Below are 25,000 nucleotides of genomic sequence, written 5' to 3'. Positions count from 1 at the left end.
GCATGTACACCGCGACGAGCACTGCACCAGTGTAAAAAAGGAGGGATGCTTAAAGAAGGTCTAGCAGACGGAGAATAGCAGTTTTTTTTAAACGTATCTCGACACCTTATCTTCTGCAGAAGCATCGAGGTAGTCTCAGATGCGCTCGTCACAAAACGTCAGAATACGTCAGTTAAACACGCACAAGAGAGGAGCCTATATGCAGGGTATTACAGCGAACACTTTCAAAATTAAAAAAAAAGGCTTTTTGGGGTAAAAATATGCCTTTTGCTGCATAGTATTACCGGTGTTGGCGGACGTCAGAAAACCGGTGAATTGTCTTAAGTAGTAAGCTGGTTAACAAATTTTTAATGATTAACTTTATAACTACTAGTGTTAGCGCCTATAGTGGCAATCGGAGATTTGTAGCCGGTTGTTAGTAACAGCAATATCAGTTTTTAGATTTTCGAAAACACGATTACCCGCGGCGCTGTGGCTCGACAAAATTCGGCTTTCTCGACTAGTTATGTGCACTGGAGGGGTTGCTCTGCCTGCATGCTTTCGAAAGCGCATGTATTTTTGCACGAGGCAGCCAAATTTTGTCGACCCACAGCGGCGAGGGTAAGCGCGTTTTACAAATTCTAAAAACTGATATGACTATTGCTATTAACCGGCTACTTATCTCTATTTGCAACCAGCTGCCTATCGGTAATAGTTGAAAAGTTATCAGAAATTAGTTAACCAGCTTAATACTTAAGCCAATTCACGAGCTTTCCGGTGTCTGCATGCCAATACTGGGTATACTAAAACGCAAAAGCCATATTTACCCCTCAAAAAGACCTCTTTATTGAAATTTTTTTAGTCTTCCCTGATACAGCTGGTATACAGCTTTGTTTTGTAAACATAGGCCCTTCATTGAAATGAACAAATATGATTTGTCCGCGTATGCAGAAAAGCAACATCCGGCGCCGCTGTGAGGCACCAACCTCTCCTTACATATTTCTGTCAATAAATCAGTCCGTAAATAAAAAACAAATGCCCAGGCAAGATAAAATTAGAGCTATTCTAAGCAGTTGTCAATAAGATTAACCAATATAGCTTTGAAAAGTAACTGCTCCAATTTTGTCGAAAAAATCTTTGACTACACTTTGTGATTCTGGTTGTGGAAAAGCAAAAAATAAATGCGCTGCATGCACAGAAAATGCAAAAGAGGTCTCCAGAAGCTCGTTCCTTGCCTGCAAAACAGCTTACAACGTCCGCTGAGTTGCGTATAAGATAAATATCGTTAACATGTAGCAAATTGAGGTGCTTCTGCAGAAATCTGAAGACTTGTCCCATCCAGGAGTCACTTTCCGTCAAGATGCGTGGCTCGAAATGTTACTCCTTTTATGGGTCTTGGCAGAAACAGGTGCTTTTACTCAGGTTGGTCAAATTCAAGCCCTGGTACACTACAGACCCTCTCTTTTTCACTTTTTCGCAGCTGAAGTAGTAAATCCGAAGAATTTCCACGGGGATTGCCTGTTGTTCATTGTCGCGGTCTAGCGACTGTCCTGTCTACACTATTCATCTACGTGTCCGTGTCCGCTCTTTACGATGGCGCAGCGTTGCAAAATTTCAGTCATCAACTCGCCCACCTTTCTGCTATAATTAGCGACCCTAAAGAAGTTCTTATGCTCGCGCTTCCCACAGTTTGCGCTCTCCGTGTTCCACTAGCCCGTATGATGGCGAAGCAATAGGAGCATACTGGGACCGCTTTTGTTTAATGCATACATAAATGATATTGTTGGCATAGATCCTTCCATTGATTTTGTAATATACGCAGATGATAGTACAATACTTATTTCAGGCCCTAACCTTAACGATTTAGTTGTAAAATGTAATGATATACTCAATACATTATCTAGGTGGTAAATGATGAATAAATTAGAGATAAACCCTAAAAAGTCCAAGGCTATAATATTTCGCGCAAGAAACAAACCGACAACACCGAATTGCATGGTATACTTTGAAAATCAACAAACAGAAATTGTTGAAGAGCACAAAATCCTTGGAGTCTATTTTTCGTGTCATTTAAACTGGGATGCCCACGTCGAACACCTCTGCAAAAAACTATCGTCAGTCTGCGGAGCCCTTTCGCGATGCCGTGAAACTTTACCTTTAAAATGTAAATTAAAAATTTATTATGCATTATTTTTCTCTCACCTTAACTACTGTAGCTTAGTATGGGCCACAATGACTAAAAATAACATAAATAAGCTTCTGGTATTGCAAAAGAAAATTGTTCGAATAATCGCCGGTATAGATATCATGACCACTACGAAATACGCCTTCCAAGCTCATAACATTGTCCGCTTTGATCTTTTGTATAATTTTAAGTTATTGCAGAAAATGTATTCTTCCACGGCATCTATCGTCAGTTTTTACTCCACCTTACCATATTTAGACACGCGTGGTGCTAACATACATACAAGAAGGGCGAGCTCATGGAACATACCCCGCTTTCGCACCAACTATGAATTACAAATGTTGTCTTATAATCTGACCCATGTTTTAAACACTTATCAACATACAACGGAATATACAAAAGCTGAGCTGCGGAAATATTTTGTTCAAATACCATTCTATGCCTCCACTTGTTGATTGTTGAAAGTTTTGCTTGAGTGCTAATGTTTTCAATATTTTTTTTCAACATATGTATGGCCATTTTAGTGTTCTAATTTTTTTTAAACATTATTCGAGTCAGTGTATATATGTGTCGAGTGTTTTTTTTTTAAATATTATACTACTGTATGTGTCACGAGTTTTGAAAATTGCTTGTACCGTTCGTGTGCTACAGCTTGTAGGGGTTTCCTGGACCCCGTCAAGCTGCCCATGCAGCTTTTAGCCAGAAAACCCTCCAGTTGAATCTGGAAATAAACTTATCTGTATCTGTATCTGTTACCTGCAGAGGTTTCAGAGGCTCAAGACACGCTTATCAAAGACACACCCAACCATTCATGACAAAATCATTTTTGAACGAGAAATAGTTTATGAACGCAATTTTATATATCGTAAGATTTCACAATAACAATGAATATATCGACACATCTCCCCTCGAAAGGCTTGCATTCTTTTGCTAATAAGTTTTTGCGATTGTCAAAGCGTTCTCATTGGTTTTCTAAGCGATCTTAACTGCTCCCTGCGAGCGATGGAAATACTCTAAAAGCAATATTTTGCTACACGTCAGAAAAATGGACCATTATCTTCGATATTTCCATAACAGTACCTCACAATTTTCTAATATTCAAATTTTGTGTCCAAGAATGTTGGACACGTAGAGCTGTTGCAAAAGAGTGGTCATTATTTTTCCCAAGCCTCTCTAATAAGTGCGCACATTAACTATGTTCAACGTAACTATCACGCAGTGTTGATCTATCTTCTGAGGGGCCATTCAGACCAAAAAAAAATTGGAGGGAACACTTAAGCTCCGCCTTTACGGTATGACGCGATAGCGTTAATAGGTTAATGCCCATATATGCGGAATTGGTCCTCCTCTACTTTTGACGTATAAATCCCTAGAAGTCCTCACAACTCTCCCGGCACAGTGGTGCAGCGGTTAAGCGATGCGCCACCGCCCTGCGATGGCAGGTGCTGCCATCGGTGGGGTTTGTCAGGCCCAGGGCAGCCTCTCGCGACCAGTCATTAATATAACTGCCACCTGCCGCGATGGGCAGTTTGCTCACAGTCTGGTGGCAGGTCACTCACCTGCCATCTAGGTCGCTTCTCTGGGGATTTTTCATTGATTTTTCTCTCACGACCGACACGCTTTTCTGCAACACGGGCTCCCTATCGCTATTGCGTTAAAAGAGGTCATTACTGGTGGGCGCAGTTAGGACGAATTGTTATTTGCAAACTCTGAGCTTATGTCTCATTGCACCCTACCGGCGCCGTTGCCCGAGACCTACTCCGGGAGAGCGTTTTATTACCATGCAACAGGAACAGAAGTTTTCTAAATCGCTACAGGCGCGGTTATGGAACTACGCTGGAATTCTTGACCTGAGCAGCATCTATAGACGCGTTATATGAATGATCGCAGTGAGATGCAAAACGCAACCGCCAGCGCACAGAATAGCTGCGTCTACTTCACTTCAGTAAAATATACTAAACAGCTCCTGCGCTCAATTCCATCGTATGCATCGCAATTTCGGATTGAATAAAATCCCATTTCATGGGGAATTGCTAGCAGAAAACATAGGCTTCTGGAAGGTTCATCCGCATTGAGGGATAGGACTGGAAGTAAAACATAAGAGGAACGCGATTAGTGTGATTAGGACAGCGGCACAACTGTCATTTGCGTGGTAGAGGGGAAAGGGGGGGGGGGGTCTACAAGGGCGCCACCCTGCATGGGCGGAGCCACTGCTCACTTCGCTGTTCCATCCGCGCCCCTCAGTTGTCGTTCATGTCGTCGCACTGGTTTAGTAATGCGTTAGCCACTCGTGCAAGTGCATTGCCTTTCTGCACACGTTCCCGGCCGTCGAAACAGCCGTAATAATTACACCATGCGCTCAAAGATGAATGGATATCGAAGGTCTGTCGTATTTTCTCCGAAGGTAGCCTATAACAAATTTCTCTGGTATTTAATGGAGAAGTCGTCTCCCCTCTTTGGATGATGCGGTGAAGGGGCATTTTATAAATTTCATTCTGTATATATATTACGGGACAGGGCTCTGTTATCTTAGCTTCGATTAAAATGAAGAGTTAGCATTTCTCAGACTTTGTAGCGAGACGCCATCTATTACGAAACGGCTGCTTTGCTGCCTCATCCACAGCTGCTACGATTGGGCCTACTGCTCATTATTTCGAGATGGGCCATTCGACGCCAATGACAATGTGGTGCCGGGACGTTGTCTTCAGTGTGTCGAACGCAGTGCTGGTTTGGAACAGGACGACGCGCCACGACTGTCGCCCCGGAAACGCATGAATATTAGAGCGCAGAGAAGCGACTCATGCTTTTCCAAGCTGCCCGCTCCACGCTGCCCGCTCCACGCTGAACGAATTCGGGCCGTTGCCCTGGTTTCCGCCGCCCAACGCACCCGATTTGCAGCGGAATCCAACCAAGCACGAAAGCGAGTGCCTCGCACGCTCGTCGCCTGATAACTGTCCACATTAAAACGATCTCGTCGCGCACGATCGCGGATGGATCACGCGAATGGAAATTTGCGTAGTGTTATACACTTCGTTTGCTGTTAAATGGCGCAGAAGTTCACTCGTTCGACATTTCCGTCATCATATTCGGCTCGTTTCCAGCGCATGCTGCCTGTTTGATGAGGGTGCCCGTGCCGTCTCCCCTTCCCCCGGCATTTGTGACTTGCTCAGTCGAGGTTACATTCCTCCGCGCGTTGCCATATATATATATATATATATATATATATATATATATATATATATATATATATATATATATATATATATATATATATATATATATATATATATATATATATATATATATATATATATATATATATATATATATATATATATATATATATATATATATATATATATATATATATATATATATATATATATATATATATATATATATATATATATATATATATATATATATATATATATATATATATATATATATATATATATATATATATATATATATATATATATATATATATATATATATGACGTTCTAGATGACATTCTACGTCACACTTGCGGTATTACAGGACGTGCTACGTCCACCGCTATGGACGAGGGTGGCGCTGGTGAACGCTCTCAAGGTTCGCTTACACGCAAAACATAAATACCCACGAAAGCAGCAGATTGGACAGCCGTCGCCGTAGCTCAGTTGGTAAGAGCACCGGACGCGATATTCGGAGGTCGTGGGTTCGGATCCCACCGGCGGCATGGTTGTTTTTTCTGCTGCTTTATAAGTAATTTTCTTTAAGAAAAACTAATTGACTGGCACTAGATATTAAAAAAATAGAAACATTCCCCTCTGCACCTTAGTTTCGGTGATTGTTCGCTTCCTTAATATGTTTGTCAAACGAGCCCCTCATTTCATTTGCCTTGTCTGCTAATAGCTTAACGAGGGTCTCGGTTCTGGCAGTCTTGATGCCATAGGTAGCATAAGAGGGCTCTCGCACAGTTTCCGCACAGTAATTTAATGATTAGCGATATTTTATGCCAGCAGAAAGCGATCAATACATTTGCTGGCGGATTTTCAGTGCAGTGATACTAATGTATGCCAGACTTGTTGAACAGACCAATCAAATCGTGGACACTGGTAATTACTGCGGCATGCGAATAATTTTCCGCAGCCAACAAAGACTAATCTATCAGAAAATTTATGCTATTCTGTTTACAGGGAGCTACCGTATCAAGGCACTGAAATGGTAGAAGTCTGTGATATCCACTTACCCTTCCCGGCGCCTTTCAAGTCGGAAACCATGACATACATCCTTAAAAGCTTCACTTAGCCTGTTTTGTAGGGGAAAAGGACTCGAAGAGTAAGTGCGTAGCAAAAACGAAATAAAAAAATAATTTATCCCTAAATGAGAAGAAAAAGAAAGAAATTGAACTTCTAGGTGAGCTGAAACCATTTCGAGCAGAACTCCTATTCCAGTTCGCATCGGAACGCGACATCCAATAAAGGGCGGATTTTAAAGACCTCTTTGAGAATTGCACGTCTAAGCCCAACACTCAAGTTAAGACGCAAGAGAACACAGACAGAGACTGGGACGTCAGAGCCCGCCTGCCAGGCAGAGGGCTCGGCAAACTTGCTACAAGCTTTGTCGAAACTGATCTAAAAGCATTTAATTAATCATACTTTACCGGCGATCCCGCCCACGAAGTCTGGCATCGCACGACCGGCGCTAGGCCTCCTTAAAGCAGCGACAGCGGCCTACTTTCAGCGGCAGGGCAGCGACCCGCGCCTTCCGTTGATTTCACGGGGAATGAGCTTAACGTGCGCGAACAGAATGTGCGCAGAACGTCCCAATTTTCTGTACTTCGGCGCATCTCTGGTGTCGGCGTAGGTGTTTACTTTCCTAGCTGACCACGTGCCCACCGTACGAGCTCTCGGATGGCGCCTTCCCGCGCGCAGCCGTTAATTAGCCCGGTTGCGCGAACGAGCCGTGCGACGTGCCAAGGAGCAGCCCTCGCCCTGTCACTGCCAGCGCAGGCCGAAGGCGTCCGCTGCGCTGCCCCAATGCGGCCGGGGTCAGTGGCCCCGCGAGCAACGAAGGCACAGCGTGAAAGGAAAATTCTCGTCAAGATTGGCACTAATAGCTGCTTCTCAGGGTGTTGTAGAACGAGCCTGTAAACGGGGTAACAATAGATTGAAATAAGTTGCCCCCTAGCTGGCCGTAAAAACTTGTGCAGCTCGGGAGGCACGCTGCTTGCAAACGGCACCCCGGATAAGAAGAGTGGGCAACCGGAGACACTAATTCACTGGCGTGGATATCCGTGCATGCAGATGGGCGCGCGTGTTCAGGCTGACAGAGCGGGTACGCCAGGGTGCGAAGAACGTGAAAAATGAACCTAGTGGAGATCTGTTACTGCGCATGGCGTATTTTTTTAGGTTTTCCGGAGGCCTGGCGGTCAGTCTTTTCTAGAAAAAGACGCTATCCGCAAGCGTTTTTCCTTGCTTTCATGCGAGGCGTGGGTGTAATTCTGCTTGTCTATTTGCGTGAAAAAGTTTGGCACTGAGTTTATATCGTGGTTTATATCAGGAGAGTACGTCCGGTGTCCGCAATTGTGGGACCTCCTTATATAATTCTCAACCCTTGGAGATGGGAGGAGACGCACGCGCGCACAGGCGTTCGTGCTAGCAGGAGTAAACGCTTGCCTTCCTATTTCCGTGTGTGCGTGCGTGTGAGTTCGGTTCATACACACGCAGAAATGCCACCATCATGATGCTGCTTAAAGCTTTAGCGCCACAGGCTCGCAGCTCGCTGATAAAAATCTTGGTGATATTCAAGGCGACGCCACCGGCGTCTATAGAGATTTGAAGGCGGTCACTTCTGTCTCAACGTAAGCAGATTAAAGTGGCTCAATAATGTTCATTTCTGCAAGGATGCGGGAACAACCCAACTTCAGTTCAGGCATCGGCCTTTAACTTCCCTATTCTACTCTCGTCAATACTAGGCGGAAGCAAGTGATCGTCCTAGCAGGAAATAATTCCCACCCCGTTTCTGTTGGCAAGTAAGCGATAACCTTCACAAGCGCTGTGACAGTTTGAGAACCCTGACCAGCACCGAAAGAAACTTGAATGCAGCGGGCGTGGATGGTTCAGTTTGACAGTCATATATCACGAAAAAGAAAAGCGAAGCATTTTTCCGTGCGGTACAATTCTCAATCTCGCATGCACACGTTCTTCAGAAGCAACCAGAAACCCCGGCCTGTACTGATCACGCGTGCGCGAGCAACTCCTCGGCGTGATAATTTTTTATGCCCGAATATGGTCAGAAACGAAAGAAGCGTTGGTTACAAAAGACAAATGCTGCCTTGGTCAAAGCGGGTCCATCGCCTTGAGTTTTCTGTGAAAGGCAGTGCCGAAGTTTAGACTCACACGTTGATGGCCTCTGACGGCATTTTAAAGCTGCGCGGAGTTTCGGCGTAGCGTATAATCGGCATTGTAACTGGATAAAATAACAGCGTAACTTGCTCAGAGAAAAAAATAAGCGGTTGGCACTATCGAAAAAGCGCAGGCTAAATACAAAGGCGAGGAAACAGTCCCACGGCAGCCATTAAGTCAGCGCTAGATAATGCCATGCTGGAAACTACTTTTGCGCTATGAATGTGTAGTGAAACCGCCGCGAAAATCAGGCAGAGTGGCTGAATTCCTCAACAGTGGGGAGCCTCAATACATAAACTGGAAATGCGCAAAGCGCTAAAACAGTTTCCAGTTCAGCGCTTTTGTGGAAATGCGGTTGAAAATAAAATTGCTACTCTGCTATGCACAAGGTGTATCTGTATACTATGAACCGTTCGTGACGAAAGCGTTCACTAATATGTATCTATGCATTGCCTGCGAGCGAAAAGAACTCACACGTGAAATGATGAGCACCGCAGACATTATCGCCGTCCGTTTTGCGAACTAGAGGAGGAACATTTCTGCCACGTTACTGAGGGGGTGAGAGAGAGAAAAAATGTTATTGCGATGTAGCACTAAACGTCGAGGATGTCCGGCGCTAGTAGTCAGACCAAGACCGATTCGTCCGCCAGATGGTAGCCAGGCGTGCCATGTCGGAAGAGAGGGGTATGGATAATGGGGACACTGGATTGCAACGGGGGAGGAGAAAAGGGAATGCTGTAGACGAGCAGACGATTCGGGGCAATTGAGGTATGCAGGGAAGTGGCAGAGATGGTAGAGAAAAGGACGGGAAGGGGTAAGGACTGAACAACGTGTCCACAAAAAAGTGGGCCTTGAAAACTGGACTAGTGAAGAAGGTTAAAAAAGAAGTAGCCCGGAAAGTATACAATAATTTCGATAGATGGTTGGTAAAAACCTGGAAAAAAAAAACGAGATTGTAAATACTTACTTCTGCAAGCAGCGCTTGCTCAAGATGATGGCCCATTCATAATTTTGCATGCCCAGCGGACGGACGTGTTTTGTGAAATTTTACAACAGCTTGTAAGAACTGTAGCGTTTGGTTGGTGACTGTCATATATTTAGAGCTGAGAAGACTTGTCTTGATGTTCTTGAGTCGCAAGTAGTGCCGACCGTGACAGGGTGCTCTGACATGACCGGGTGCAGATGCCAGCCCCATTTTTTATATAAAGAACTAAACAATCAAAAAGATGAGATGGGCTCAAGGAATGCCAAAAAAGCAGCCACAAGGTACCATTAGGGCTCCTCTTTGACCGATAATCTTGGCTCCTCTATTTTTTGTTGTTGTTGTAAGAGCTAGGGAGAAAACTAAAAGCAGACCAGGAAAGAAGAAGCGGAACACCTTGCCAAAGCGAACGCGCAGTGAGCTTTGACGTTTAGCGTCAAAGGGGTGAAAAGCGCGCAACAGAATGGCCAGCGCAGCACACCGCGTCTTCCCACGACGCCCCGGCGTGCGCCGGCAACACGATGACCGCACGGTTTTCACGCCACTCCGCTCCCCAGGGGCACGCGAAGGAGAAGAGTGCGTCGGTCGGCCGGATTGCATTTCGATGCCGTTTGGGCTCGAGCGGGCAAGCTTTATTCAGGGTCGACGCTCCTCCCCGCGGACCCGAAATGCGGCGGCACGCTTGGCGGTGCCGACGACGCCCCCGCGCACGCATCCCGGGCCATCACGAATGGGCCCCGATGGCACGCCATTCTGCAGGCTCTGCTGCGCTCAGCACGCCGCCGCCGCCGCGCTGGGCCATCGCGGCCGCCGCACCAGAACGGGACGACCCGGTTATCGCACGGCGTCGCTTTCCTCGCGGACGGCACGGTGCGGGCCTTGCACTTGGCACGCGTTCCGAGGGGGGATCCGGATTTCCCCTGGACCGTGACTCCATTCTTCGCCGCCGCTGGGCCCTCCTCGGTGGCCGAGATTATAAAGCGCGCCGCGGCCCCTGGGATGGCGCAAAGTGACGCGCGGTACGCGGCTATCTAGACAACAGCGGCGCCCTTTTGTGGCCCAGTACAAGCTGCGGCCGCGCCAATCGGCTTCCGCGTCTCGAGGTGTCGGAAGCCGCGCGAGTGATATGCCGCGAACAGAAATCTGAGCTTTCCGGGCTCGCGGACCGCCCCCTTTGAAGAGCGACACCACGCCCGACTCTTGCTAATTGCCGAGCGGCCCTCGGGCAGGCAACTTGCAACATGGGATGCCGTCGGACCTCGGACCGGAGCTGGCTTCTGGTGAGCGCCCGTAGTGCCTTTTTGTTTTCATCGAATTGACGCTGAGCAGCATCGAGGAGCGCGACTTCAAGGTGTTCTCCCGTATTCTTTATTTGAGGACTTACGCGAAGAGCGATCTGCAGTGCCGTTATACTGTCTACGAAGTTGGGGTTCCAGAAGCTGTTTGCTCAGCAAAGAGCAGTGCTTTTGCTTTATGCGGGGCCCATTATATTTGAGAAGGTGATTTATGTACTTTCATTCATTGCAGCATTGTATTAAGGTGCCAGTGTGATATTCATCGTGCAGCATGAACATTTCCTTCTGCCTTCTCTCTCAAACTGAAGTGCATTGCGCTAGAAATCCGATTATGATGTTGCAGTACGAAAAATGTTGCCGGTTGAAGAAGTATTTCTTTATTAGCTGGGTTAAATCCTCACTTCTATGGCAGCACTACTCTACTGAGTGACTAAACCTTCGTTATTAAGGAACGGATCGCTTTATAGGGTGCCCAGTTTTCATGTGCAGCTCAATTTACTACCCAAGAAACTCCAGCATTGCGGTGATGTTGATACCCGTTACTACTTATGAAAATCAGTGCAGTAATCTCAGCGCCGGTGTTTATGCTCGGCAGGAGCGATCACGTCAACGAGAGCTTTTAGGAAGCATTCGCAGATAAGTCGAAGTGCGTGAACCTAATAGGCACTAAAGTACTAAGATGTGCTAGGTGGTTTTGTGAAAACTAGAAAATAACTGTAGACAGACATGTCAAAGCACCTTTCTTTTTTCCTCATTTCAGCAATGCGCTGGCTCGAATAACGTCCTCGGTTTAGTAAGGCACGGAAAGTTGCAAGAAGCGTCAAGGAGCCATTGCATTTGCTTGTTTGTTCCCATCGTTGCTAATAGCTTGTTACCTTGTCAGTTATGGTGCAGAAGGAAAGCGCATTGAACTCCTTGCGATTCCGCAGGGACATCAGTGCACGTTCTTTTCTGTGACATTTTGTAGAACTGAAATGAACAGCGGACACGTCCGTGGTCGGCATTTGGCATTGCATTCATTGACAGAGACGCAATTCGAGACTTGTTCGTATGCAGGTAACTGTCGCCATGTCTGCTGCTCCTCAGCGCGCGAATTTCGTGCTTTCTGAGCTGAGAGAGTAAATATTACCAGGTTGCATCGCACCACGATGATCCCTGACGATACGTGAATCCGTAGTCGCACGCGCGCCACTTGGCGCTCGCAACGAAGGACCATGCATGCCCGTGAAGTGACTGATTCGTGCCGATAGCTTGGTGCATGATAAGTGAAGATTGTTACTCCATCTTCTCAGAAAACAGCAAAGCGCGTGCTTGTACATAATCCAGGGCGTCAGCTAACTGACTACGTTTCATTCAAATTACTCTTTCTGATCGATGCCACCCTTAGCTCTGCTAAACGCACCACTTGCAACGCTCACGCAACGCGCACGGCCTTCTCAGGTACTGCTTTTAAAGAAGTGTCCAACGGCCGGTGGAGCGACATGCTGTCCCTATTGACGAAGGGCTGTTTAGTCAAGAGGCTTTTGCATGGAACTTCTAAGCTAAGAGGCGTAGAGCAAAGCTATATAGTGTCTCGTATAGTTCTGACAAAAACTGTGCCTTCCTGCAACCTACAATTATTCTGAAAGGAAAGAAAAAAAATGGACGATGCTTAACCTAACCTTAAGAGTAGAGTGCGATAGCATCAGAGATCCCTTCCGCCGCAAGTGCTCCTTCTCTTTCATAGATTCATGGATCGCGGGTTGTCCTCACATCACTAGACTGGCGCATTAGTGCAGCGTTTAAGCGATGCGCCACTGTCCCGGCAGGTTGTTCTTCCCGAGCTCCTGTAAGGCCTACTTTTGCACAGACAGTTCTTCGGGAGGCCGTCTGTCTCAAGACCTGATGCGCACTGTCAATGTGGGCAGGTGTCAATTGCATTGAATTTATCTGATTTAATCTCATTGCCACCTGCATTGGCGGGCAGGTTTCCACCTGCGCACCATGGCCGCTGGGCCACCAGCTTTTCGTGACATGGACGGGCGCCGGCTTTTCACGTGAACGGGACTTCTAATGCGGTCGCTTTAAAACTTCAGAGACGAAGGAAGGGCACATTTTGCAAAAAGTCGCTCATTTCCCTCCTCTTTCAACTGAACACTGCTCTACGACCTTGCGCCACGGGTTGGACGCCGGCGACGGCCACGTCGTCTCCCAAGGCGCGACGAAGCATCGCAGGCCAGTCGTCGCAAGCGTCAACAGCCGCAGCTTGTGAAGAACCAGCGTCGTGTTTCATTCTGGGTGCGGATAACCGCAAATTGCTGCAAGCTTATGAGCACGTGCGCAGGTTGTGAGCCTATAGAAGGCTCGCAGCGACGTAGTCACGGCTCCCCATTTCGGGGAGGAAGAGCACGACGCGATGCTGAGCGTTGATCTAATGTGACGCGACCTCCGGCGCTGCTGAGGCAACGAGTGTGGCTCCGCTATGGCACCCTCGGGGCTCGTGCAGCTATCATTTTCGGCTCCACTCCGCTCGCGCCTCTCTAGCATGGCTGTTTATCGTAGTTTTCATGACCCTGCTATGGATACACGCAGAATACTTTACGAGAAACGCAGAAAAGATAAGAACACATACTACGAGTGCCACCTGTTCAACAAGGCTGTTTCCTAGGCTAATTGGTTGCTCATGTCGATGAAAATGCAAACACAAAAAAACGGTTCATGAGAGAGAAACAGGACACAGCAAGGCGGAAATTTGGGCGAGTTGGTAAGTGTTCATTTTCGCTCTCAGCGCAACACGAACGGGACACAAGACGAAGGACTAGCGTAAACAGGCGCTGACTATCAATTGGTTTTTTATTAAAGAACGAAAAGCGTATAAATACAAACAGTGAACTACTTATCAATCAACAAAAGTTATCTGGAAGGCACGTGGGAGGTCAGATAGCTCAATTTCCTCTCGGATAACGTTATGGAAGGGCTGCTGATACATTTTGTGCCGTTGTGGTAAATATAAAAAGCTTCCATTACCTCGCGTGTTAATTTATTGTTATGTCGGAACAGGCTGCGCGTGTTCTTATAACTTTTGTTGATTGATAAGTAGTTCAGTGTTTGTATTTATACGCTTTTCGTTCTTCAATAAAAAACCAGTTGATAGTCAGCGCCTGTTTGTGCTAGTCCTTCGTCTTGCGTCCCGTTCGTGTTGCGCTGAGAGCGAAAATGAACAGGACACAGCGTTAACTTGGAGCTGGATTTCATTGACGACACGGAATGATAGGGTAATGGTGGTGGTTACAACTTTATTTTTAAGCAAAAAGTACACAGTGTCCTCAAGGGTGGGCTGCTACTTGTCCAGGCGTCCACAGGCCTGGCTTCACGGAGAGCTCTGTCCACTAGCCATGCATGTCCAGCTGGTTGAGCAACTCGCAGACCGTCCTCACATGAGGAAGAGGGTGTGTTGGGTATGTGGGGTGCTGCCTAGTGTTGAGGCATTGTCACAGGTATTGTGTGAGGGTGGTTCAGAGTGGGAGGGTCAAGGTAAGGTGGCAGCGATGCAGGAGGTAAGGTGACGGGAGCATATGTATACTGAGGCAAGTTTGACCACGCATACCGAGAAAGGAAGAACTCAACGCATGCGCGAGCCATTTCCATCAGAGAAGGCTATTGCCTTATCCGCGTACTGACGCTCTCGGCCGCCTTCTTGCGAATAATGCGTGCTTGTATTATCTCACGTATGTAATCGTCCTTGCTCTTGGCTTCAACTATGCACTCGCTGAACAATGGCTAGCGTGTTTTGTTGGGACACTTATGTCTGTGCTCTGGCAGGTGACCATTTCTTGGTTGTGCCGCATTACGCTTGTGTTCCCTTAGTCTTCCATTTAGGCATCTGCCAGTCTGCTCTATGTATACCCTACCCGACCACGAGCCAATGGAATTCGATATACCACCCCTTCAGTGCACTCCACATACTTGTTCCGATGTCTCTTTTCACACCTCTTTGATCACTGTAGGCACTGGCTGACTGTATGTGTGTGTGTGTGTGTGTGTGTGTGTGTGTGTGTGTGTGTGTGTGTGTGTGTGTGTGTGTGTGTGTGTGTGTGTGTGTGTGTGTGTGTGTGCGTGTGTGTGTGTGCGTGTGTGTGTGTGTGTGTGTGTGTGTGTGTGCGTGTGTGCGCGCGTGTGTGTGTGTGGTTTTTCTAAGAAAAACAGTTGTGAGTGTCGCTCTGTCTTGTTCTCTTCTATTGTGCGTATGTGTGTGTGTGCGTAGTTTTTGGCGCCTTTAAATTACAATGATAAATTACCAACTAGCCAAACAAGAAGTTCCCTTGCCCCTCTTTGAGCTGGTGGGAAAAGGGTTGGTCATGCTACACAATTTCGAGAGCCTGTCTACGGAAATGGGGAGGGGGGGTATGAAAATGGCTTGCGCATGCGTTGAGTTCTTCCCCTGTTTGTTCTGTTAAACGCGCCTCAGTATGTATGTGTTTCCGCGTCGTCAATAAAATTCACTTGGAAGTTAGCGCAGTGTCCTGTGTCTCTCTCTTGTGCCCGACTTCTTGTGCGCTTATGTTTCCGTTACATACCCAGCAATTATGGACAAAGGCGTTTTTGAACGAGAAAGTTTATGAACGCAGTTTTTTCATATATTTTAAGATTTCACTGTAACGATCAATATATCCTGAGATCTCTTTTCGACAGGCTTGCATTTTTTTCCTACTAACGATTTTGCTATCGTTTGGTTTTCTATTGGTTTTCTATAGCGTTTGTTTCCTATGCCATTGGTTTGCTATGGCTGTCTTAACTGCTCCCTGCGAGCGATGGAAAAGGCTTAAAAAAAAGATTTTGCTACACACCGGAAGAGTGCACCATTACATTCAATATTTCCAGTACAGTACCTTAAATTTTTCAAAATTCAAAATTTTTGTCCAAGAATGTTGGACATGTATGGCAGCTGCGTTTGCTTCGCTACAAAGAAAGGAAAAAACGCCGGGAAATTAACGCGAGATACGCTTGCTTCGCTGAAGTAGGAAGGGAACTGTTTCTTCCCACATCGCTTCCTGTTGAAACCTACAGCACATAGTTCCATATTATCTCGCAATGCTGTCGCACTTCAACGCATTTTCTCTGCAGGGCAGTGCGCGTCCACGATTTTGTCCTTTCCTTTTACTCAGCGCGCCATTAGAGCGGCCGCAGGGCTAGCCTGTCGTCTCAAGTGGCCCGCGAGCGACCAATGACAAAAGGGGGAAGAAGGTCAAGATGCCGGGGCCAAGTATAGAACGGGCCGGCACAGAGAGAGCAGCACTGGTTGGCGCTCTGGGGCGCTCCAGCGACCGCACTTGAAGTGTGCCTCGGGCCTTCTCCTGGGCTCATGCGGTGCTACGGCTTTTCCTGCCGCCGTGGCACTGTGTCCTGATGAGCCGGATGGGCAAAAATTGCCCAGTAGCGGGTATAACGTGCGGCAGCTCCGGACACTGTGCGCCTATAGCCGTAGGAGGTACGTTAGTCGCGCTCGAAAGACCGATTTACTTGGCTGCCGCCCGCAGTTTCCTGCCGAAGTGGAAGTGAAGGAAACTCGGAGGATGACGAAGTGCTGCGAGAATCGGGCACTTATTAGGTTTCAGCTATGGCTCGTCCTCTACGTTGAGTGGTTGGAAGTAAAGCGAACGTGGCCGTTACGGTATTGGTCGTGCTTTTTCGGCAGTAAAGCACGCCCATTCGACTCTATATACGCTGACTCTTTCATGCTCTGTGAACAAGCAGGAATTGCTGGATTGCTCCTCACACGGCAGCGTAGGCAAGGCTTGTATCTCTTCAGAAATTCTGAGAAATTATTACGCCTCCTGAGGCAGCTTAAATTAAACTTGGTATCGCAGATTAGTTTCGACCACGTGGTATTCTTTATCGTGCACCGAAATATCAGGACACAAGATATTGGCGTTTCCGTCTACATTGAAGCCAAGTCGCCGAGGCTGGGTTTGAGCCCCCTACCTCGTGCTCAGTGGCCCATGGTAGCGGGTTCGATATCTGAACCACCGCAGGTCGCAGTAGCCCCTGAGCCACCGCAACGAGTGCTCGCTTGCTAACGAACATCCAGAACAATATAAAAATCCCCATCCTATAAGAAGAAACTTGCAACAGCAAATATTAGGAGATATGTTCATTGCAGACGAGCTATTTACTCATGCTCTTAATTTCATGGTAGAAATGTCAAACTCGGACTATTTTCTCTGCTATATGCTTTTTTGTTTCAACAGATGTCTTCGTCATAAAAAAAAACATATATATCTCGAATACCGTAATACTTTCTTTAATATATTACATACCACGTGAAGTACCCTCATTTTTGGTATTATAGTTCGCAGGACTAAATTTGTGCTCAATAAAAATTTGCTTTACTAGATTGGCCGCATCCGATACACAGTCCTCAGGAGCGGGTATGCAACCAGCGCATAAAAATCTTTGTGCACGCATGCCGCCTGTATCACAAAACCTCGCACTAGAATATCCGTGATAGTAAAAAAAAGAATGTATCGTCCGTATACTTTTGAAGGCATTTATTTTAAAACTTGCGAGAGATTAATCGGTGCGGTATATTCAGGTGGATTGTACAGCAAAGGGACGTTATGCACGCTATAGAGCAGCAGACGAATAATTAACTAAAATTAAGCAATCAACTTTTTGTTTTTAATTTTAAGGGACGACATACTACTGCGAAATTGAAGGCAGTGAACATCGACGGTGAGCCTATTTTTAAGTATTTTTATCGTCAATGTGTTTCGAAAGTTGTAACGTCAAAAGTACGTATTTGAAAGATCGCTGAGTGGGCTTTATCGCGTTGCATATTAATGAAATGACTTTGCGCGTGGTATCGACACGAGATCATGTTAACGTCTACTTCATCAAATAGTCAAGCGGCACCTGGATTTGATGCATACAGAAATGAGAGCGGCGCAGTTTTATAAAGACGCAATGCGGAAAAACCAACACAAGAGCTTACCGATGCGTACTTTTGACGTTGGATATTTTAAACCTCATTGCCGATTAAGATACTTTAAAAATTGGCCTTACCTTTGATGTTGACAGCCTTCAATTTCGCAATACAACCTTGCCTTTTTAAATTAAAGAAAAACAACAAAATTTATTACAGTTAATTTTTGTTTATTATTCGTCTAATTAATGAGCTGTACCATTTATAGAATATCCACCTTGCTGTGCAATCAACATGCACAAACCACGCCGAGGTCTCTCTAATAGTTTTTAAAACAAAAACAACAAAAAACACCATGCAGATAGTCCGCAAAAGCGCGAAATTTCAACATTTAAACAGCCGCCGCGGTGGCCGAGTGGTTATGGCGCTCGGCTGCTGACCCGAAAGGCGCGGGTTCGATTCCGGCCGCGGCGGTCGAATTTCGATGGAGGCGATATGCTTGACGGCCGTGTATACTGTGCTATGTCAGTGCACGTTAAAGAGCCCCAGGTGGTCAAAATTTCCGGAGCCCTTCACTACGGCCACAGCCCGAGTCTCTTTGGGACGTTAAACCTCCATAAACCATAAACCAAACCAACACTTAAACATGTATAGTCCGCGGACTGTATACCGGAGATTACGGCATATATCTCACAGTGTTTGGTACCATGCCAGAACGCTGCTACAAGACGACACTGTAGCGCCGAACAGCGCCGCGCATCGTACAGTGACAGCGAGACGGTTTCAGAATCCTCGCATCCGCGAGCCACGCTGAAACACGCTTGCAACGGCCTTCACTCTGCCGCATTTGCCAGTTTTATAGTGGCTCACGAGAGCAATATGTAAAAGCCACGCACTGACGTCGGCACTTTTGCGCATATGTCTTTGTGCCATCAGGCAAATAGAAAAGTCGGCGAAGTTAGTATACTAAGGAAACTGTAATCTTCGCATTACAAAGCACGGCTGTAATCACGCCGTTATGCAACCTTCCGCGTTGTCAGGCAGCAGATGGAGCGCCGCCAGTCGTATACAGAGCGTGGTACTACACGTTCCTGTACTCATGCACAGCGGGTCATGCTAGTCCCTAAGCGGATCTTTTTACTATTCTATGAGCGTACAGAGTTAGACAGGCATGAAACATCTCGGAGTTAATTCCGGACATGACACAGGTTCTCTGCTATGCTTTCTGATCATCAAACTTTTACGAACACTAAATATCAGAGTTGGTTTCTTCAGCTGAAGCGGACTCCGGTTTTTTTACTTTTGTTCGTGGCATGTGGCTTGCAACGTCAGAGCTCCAAAAACGGGGAAGAATTAACGAAATAACTCTTTCGATACGCTAAGCTCTATTAGTGGCAGCGCCCACCGACAACAGGCACCAGCCAAAGTTGCAGCGACAGCTAATCAGCTTCAGGGCAGTCTCCCTAGCTTACTTTCTCTCGAGCAATTAAAAAAGACGCAAGGTATTTACGTAGTTAAACCGAGTAGACGTGCGAAAAAACGTGTTTAACCTGGTTCGCTCACGGTTTTGCTTTGCTGGGTCGTCGGTGCGTCTGGCGACGATATTTCGATAGTGGTATTAGTTAATAAGGACGAACACGTGCAATGCGCAGCGCGACAGTGTGTTGTAGCTTAACATGAGGTGTGATCGGCTGCGGCGATAGCATACTGCTCTCGTGCTGTTGCCAGCGAAGCTGATTTCTTTGCGGCAATATTTATTTTGTTTATTTATTTATAATTTGGCCGAGGTCACCCCCAAGACCAAGATTAGCACAAACTCGCTGAGCCGGTTTTTGTTTCGCGAACTGAATTCACTTACACCAAACAGAACTTAAGTTTCGATTTGACAGTTCATTTAGTTTTACATTGTTCAATTAGTTGAAATCAGACGTCCAGTAGCCATCATTTTTACTCTCCGGTGACGGCCCTGAACTTTTCACTCGCTAACACCGAGTCTTCAAACAGCCAACGACATCGGGTTTCGCCCACGACGACCATATACTAATGCTAGCGCATTAAGGGTCCATCACCCTCTCCACTTTTCTCCCCTCCACGGCGCGGCTGAGGTGTACATCGAAAAGTGAGACAGTTACTGTACCTTTTCTTTCCTCAAAATTGATTTGCATTCCCTCCGCCATCTCTTCCCTCATGGCGCGGTTGAGCTGTGCACCGAGAATTGAGAATGCACTGCGCGTCTCCTCTCCTTTTAAAATTTAATACCCCACACAATGGTTGAGGCTTCAGACATCGGTCGCCGGCCAGTTTTTGCGGCGATGACATTCCTAATGGTAATGCACTAATAGCTATCTTGACGCCACCTCAGTTTGCTTGCAAAAACGGCCGCGAGTGGCGACATCTGTATTTCGTTTTCTGACTTTTTCTAGCTTATAAAACCTCAGTTTTCAGTGGAAGTAGCCCCTTCGGAATTAGACTGTGGCAATCTCTCGATGAGAACTTCAGTTCGTCCTCAGTGTCCTTTCAAGTTTCTTCTTGGCACCGGCTTTACATAGATTACAGGAAGTCAGCGGGCCTGGCATCCTTTCGGAGTAATAATAATAATTGGTTTTTGGGGAAAGGAAATGGCGCAGTATCTGTCTCATATATCGTTGGACACCTGAACCGCGCAGTATGGGAAGGGATAAGGGAGGGAGTGAAAGAAGAAAGGAAGAAAGAGTGGCCGCAGTGGAGGGCTCCGGAATAATGTCGACCACCTGGGGATCTTTAACGTGCACTGACATCGCACAGCACACGGGCGCCTTAGCGTTTTTCCTCCATAAAAACCCAGCCGCCGCGGTCGTGTCCCAACCCGGGAACTCCGGATCAGTAGTCGAGCGCCCTAACCACTGATCCACCGCGGTGGGTCCTTTTGGAGTGCAGATTCTACAACGTGGTTACTGCCGACGGTACAACGGTGGACCAGCAGCCGTGGAATTGTGCGTAGCTTTTCGAACGACTCGGTGGCGAGAGTGTCCGATTTCTGCAGCAAACAACTGAGGCATCTTAACCAGCGCAAAAAGACGCGGAGAGGAAAAGTTCGCTTAATTAAACTCATTGAGGGACTATAATTTTCGTTGCACTGTTTCTAGAAGAGCAAGTGAGAGTTACTTATTTGAGACGAGCACACAGAAAAACATGACGGGACGGGCGCTGACTCCATCAAAGTTTAATGAAACACCCAATCGTACATTTATTTAAAAGCAAGGCAGTGAGTGCATGCGCATTTACCGCATCAGACTAGACATCATTTTATCGCTTGCTCTTTAACAATCTGACTGAACTCGCTCGCAAGGAGGCTGAAGTAGTGCTGATGCACGTGTCGCCTTTCTTCTTGATAAAAAATGCTTCAGATAGTTCATGTGCTAATCTATCCTTACTGCTCGCTACAATTTCGATTTCCTCAAGTCGTGGCTCGCAGTTTTTTATCGTTGTCATTCTTGCAAGAGCGGCAGTGGGCCGGTATACATTGTGGAACGTGTCCGATGCACTTCCTATCGTTCTATCATGTCTGACGCGTTCGTTGACACAACGCCCAGTTTGTCCGACATATAATTTAGCACATGAAAGGGGAATCGCGCATACCACCCCCGCGGCGTGTTTCGATCGTTCCACAGCCAGAAGTCGAAGGGCCAGCACTGCTGAGTTTGGGGCACATATTGGCCAATTCACATGGTGCAGAGAAGGCCGTAGGAACGTCGCACTTGCTGCCAACCCTTTTGTGATTGTGGGACGCCCTGTGAATGCTTGGGACTCCAACTGATTCAGCGTTGTCAAGCTCTTCTCTCCTACGCGTTTTCTGTGGCGTTCACTTTCAACTGGTGGCCATAGAGAGCGAGGATAATGTGCCGCCTATTTAGGCAAGGTAGGCGGGCTCACTAATATGTCTGTTCTTCACGTAAGCAACATGGAAGGCGCAGGAGACGTGCTGGTTGGCTATAACTGCTAAGAAGAGTTCAACAGGACATTTTTTTTTGCAGCTAGTGGACACAGTGTATGATGCCAGTAGTTCTCAGTTGGCATCATGTGCATGAAGAGATGACATCTCGAACACTGGTCTCTATATACGCATACTGTGCGCGCGTGGCGAATTTCTCCCCCCCCCCCCCCCCCCCCGTTCCTTTTTTTTTCCCACGCCTCAGTGCGGACCTTTCAGCTCCTGAAGGCGGGACAAACAAGCGTAGAAAGCCCGTCTGGCTAGGCATCCCTTTCCCTTTGCCTCGGGCAACATTTTGAGCCGCTGATTACCGCGTCATCGCAACGGTACCGCCCAGCCGATCCGTCCCGCATCGGCGCAGTGGCGCAGTCCACCCCCGAAGCAGCCACGGGTGGCATCAGCACGGCCGACGGATGGCTGCCCCTCGAGACGCCATCCATCACTCACATACCTCCCGCAGTCTGGCGACAGCGCCGGATGCAGTCGCTAGTTGGCACCGCAGCCTCCGCGATCCGTCCGGCGAGTCACGCATTATACGGGACGAAAAGCGCCGGGCGCGGTCGTAACCGTGGCTGCCATCCGCGACCCATTCATTCCCAAACGCCGTCTCGGCAGCGCCGCTCCCTCTCAGCCCGCGGCGCCTTTTGTTGGTTCGCTGGCGGCCTCCATTGGCGCGCGTGCTCTTCGGTGGCGTGCGCTGGGCCAGGCCGCCCTAAAGGAGCAGCGCCTGTAGCGCCGCGGCAGCGCATAAATGTGATGTGCGTCACGCGCCTTACGGCGCCTCGTTCCGGGGTGCGAGGCCATTTGGGCGCCCGCGGAGCCCCGATGGAGAGCGTCACAGTCTCACTTTTCACACGACCGAGGATACGGAGTGTACTTCCTGCGTCGCTTTACTGTCCACGAGAGCGGAGGAGCCCACTCGCCTCGCGGGTGGAACTGTGTTGACGAACGAGTCATTTCGAAACAACCTCTCGTTGCTTTGATCAAAATCAAACTCTGCGCGGATCCAAAGCCCGGAATAATTTCGACCACCTGGGGATCTTTAACGTGCACTGACATCGCACGTTAAAGATCCCCAGAGCCCTCCACTACGGCACCTAATTCTTCCTTTCTTCTTTCACTCCGTCTCTTATCCCTTCCCTTACGGCGCGGTTCAGGTGTCCAACGATATATGAGACAGATACTGCGCCATTTTCCTTTCCACAAAAAACCAATTAATTAAAATCCAAAGCCCCGAAAACGTCGACAGAATTGGAGGAAAAATAAATATTCGAAGAACTGTGAGCTCGAGAAAAGCATTTTGCCATAAAATTTTGGAGAACATTCATGAAGTTGAGAAGGACGACTTGTGCTGCAAGGTACAGTTTGTTTACAGCTGCAGGGGACATGATTGGAACACGTGAGAATTGTCTTTCAGGCATGTTAAGTTTTTCACTGTCACCTAGGATTTGCTTGCCATTTGGTTCGTTACCTGGTTCCATTATCTCGCATGGTTTAAGTGATCACTCACTTCACTCCCTTTCTTTTCTGTATTCATTCAGCAATGCGACGAGGCCTCATCCCAATGAAAAATTGATTTACGAGGTTACCGATCAGACGCAAATAGTTTTCATGGAGAAAAAAAGAAAGACGGGGACATTAACCGAAAGGGGTTGGGGTATGTTTCCACGAGCATGCACTGCAGCACTTATCTCCCTTCTTATTTCTCCCCTTCACACTCCCCCTCCAAATCCCCGAATTTGTGAAACACTTCAGATGTCATTATACGCCGGTCGTTTTCTTGCAGCCTAATGTCTTTAATGTCAAATCTACAGCCCTATCCTCCTTGGAGGAAGAGGAGGATATGAAGAAAGGAAAGGCGCGGTAACTGTCTCACCGTGAGTGGGCACCTGAACCATGCTGTGAGGGAAGAAAGTGAAAAGACAGGAGAGAGAATGGACGGCAGATACACACGCACACAGAGTAGGTGCAGCGCATGCGTGGGTGGGCCCGACACACCAAAAACTGAAAATATCGTCGAACCCGACCGCGGCGGCTGCGTTTTTATGGAGGAAAAACGCCAAGGCGCCCGTGTGCTGTGCGATGTCAGTGCACGTTAAAGATCCCCAGGTGGTCGAAATTATTCCGGAGCCCTCCACTACGGCGCCTCTCTCTTCCTTTCTTCTTTCACTCCCTCCTTTACCCTTCCCTTACGGCGCGGTTCAGGTGTCCAACGATATATGAGACAGATACTGCGCCATTTCCTTTCCCCAAAAAACCAATTATTATTATCGTCGAGGCCCAATATGGGAGAACGTTGACACCACAGCTGTCAGAAGCCAGCACACATGCTTTATCGAGACGTTTGCTTTTCTGGCTCCGACCGCATACACCCCGTTTTCGTTCTCGTGCGTTACCATAGCTCTTTATTCTTGAAGCTACTTTACGTCACCCCGCTTTACGCATTCGTTCTTTTCCCCTGCGCAGGCCTGGGTATGCGGTGCCTTTCTCCTTGCGACGCACGGCGGAGGCGCGGCCGCGTGGACCATGCGCAACCCGCAGTTGCTCACCGCCGACGTGGTTCGCTTCCCGGCGGAGCCAGGACGACCTGGGGGAAAACGCGAGGCCACCGTCTCCACGAGTGTCGTGGTGTCGCCGGGCTTCGGAAGCCCCACATCGGCAGCTCGAGCGCCTTTCTCGCCCGCCATCGTGCCCACCGACAGCCTGACCGGCGCCACGTACCGCGCCAACTACGACCTCGGATTCCCGGGTCCCCGCACGAGGCCCTGGCACTCCGGCGGGCCCCTGGGCCCCTTCAGGCCGAGCCGCTACCCGCCCCGCTACCCGGACTTCCCGTCCAGCTACATCGCCGACAAGATAGAGTCGTACCTGCGCCGGCCCTGCCATGGCCCACGCTGCCACCATCGGCGAAAGGGCTATCAGGGCTACCCCCCTTGGAGGAGGCCTCCGCCGCTGTATCCACGCAGGGGCTACTACTCGCTTCCCGCAAGGCGCTACCCGTTCCCCCCACCGCACTATTTCGCCTACGAAGACCACGTCGGGTCCGGCAGTAGCCACCACAAGACGAAGCTGAGCCCGTACCACAACTACGGAAGCGCTACCAAAAGCGCTACTACGCGTACTACTACCCCACGGGGTCCAAGTACGCTTACGTGCCCCTGCCGCCGTACAATGACTAGCTCCGGCGTTCGGACATTTTTTACACTGCGACTTTTCTTTTTCTTATAGCAGCGTAGCAGAACAGCCGTATGAGTTCACGCGGTGTCATTTTAACTGTTAGTGGTCACTGCAGTGA

The 25,000-nt window shown here is 47.9% G+C and overlaps 1 protein-coding gene and 1 pseudogene across 2 annotated transcripts in view; one reads left to right on the top strand and one right to left on the bottom strand.

The window, feature by feature from the left end:
* Positions 1-25,000, bottom strand: part of LOC144114924 (QRFP-like peptide receptor) — a 587,744-nt gene that overhangs the window by 59,305 nt on the left and 503,439 nt on the right. The window lies entirely within an intron of this gene.
* Positions 10,676-24,981, top strand: LOC144096601 (uncharacterized; annotated as a pseudogene). Its single transcript, XR_013306785.1, has 2 exons — positions 10,676-10,819; positions 24,172-24,981. The product of XR_013306785.1 is annotated as an uncharacterized LOC144096601 (transcript).

The sequence above is a fragment of the Amblyomma americanum genome, chromosome 1 (genome assembly GCF_052857255.1).
Source record: "Amblyomma americanum isolate KBUSLIRL-KWMA chromosome 1, ASM5285725v1, whole genome shotgun sequence".
NCBI classification, from domain to species: Eukaryota; Metazoa; Arthropoda; class Arachnida; order Ixodida; family Ixodidae; genus Amblyomma; species Amblyomma americanum.
This window is presented reverse-complemented; position numbering and strand designations above follow the sequence as displayed.